This window comes from Asparagus officinalis, chromosome 10, assembly GCF_001876935.1.
Source record: "Asparagus officinalis chromosome 10, Aspof.V1, whole genome shotgun sequence".
Lineage (NCBI taxonomy): Eukaryota > Viridiplantae > Streptophyta > Magnoliopsida > Asparagales > Asparagaceae > Asparagus > Asparagus officinalis.
This window is the reverse complement of record NC_033803.1, coordinates 4128062-4128733: the sequence shown is the minus strand read 5'-3', so window position 1 is coordinate 4128733 and position 672 is coordinate 4128062.

Sequence of the window (672 nt, the reverse complement as noted above, 5' to 3'; positions counted from 1 at the left end):
TCCAACATTGAGAAGTTACATATGATAACTTATTTTATTGTTTGAGCGCCCTTATCAACTTTAATGGGACACAGCATTATTGTGAAGGTTGAACAGGTCGCCTGACGAGCCATTTCATGGCACGTGTGACGGTTACCTTCCACTTGGCAATTTTGGTTTTAATGATGGTGTGGATACATAAATGCACCCACAAAAAACAAAACATCATGTGTTTGGAAATCATGGTGTTTTTTGAGCTAAATCATCTTCAAACCAAAAACACAACACTTATTTTAAAGCACATTTTAGTTGTTTTAAGTTGGTGTTTTGATTTTGAGTTTGAGAACGTGTTAATATAATATCTAACATAATATATTAAATATAATTAATATAGAGTTACTATCAACATGCTTATTATATTATACTATACTATACTATATTATATTTAATTTAATATATTAGTAATATTATTAAATAATATAAAATATAATAACTAAAATATATCTTATATAATAATGTAATAACATATTAAATACCAATATTTAATATGTTCATAATGTATTATATAATAAATAAATAATAATAAAATATAAATAAGCTAATAATAAATAATAATAAATAATAATAAATTGCTGATAATAAATAATAATATAATAATATAATATACAATAATATAATTACTATAATATTATT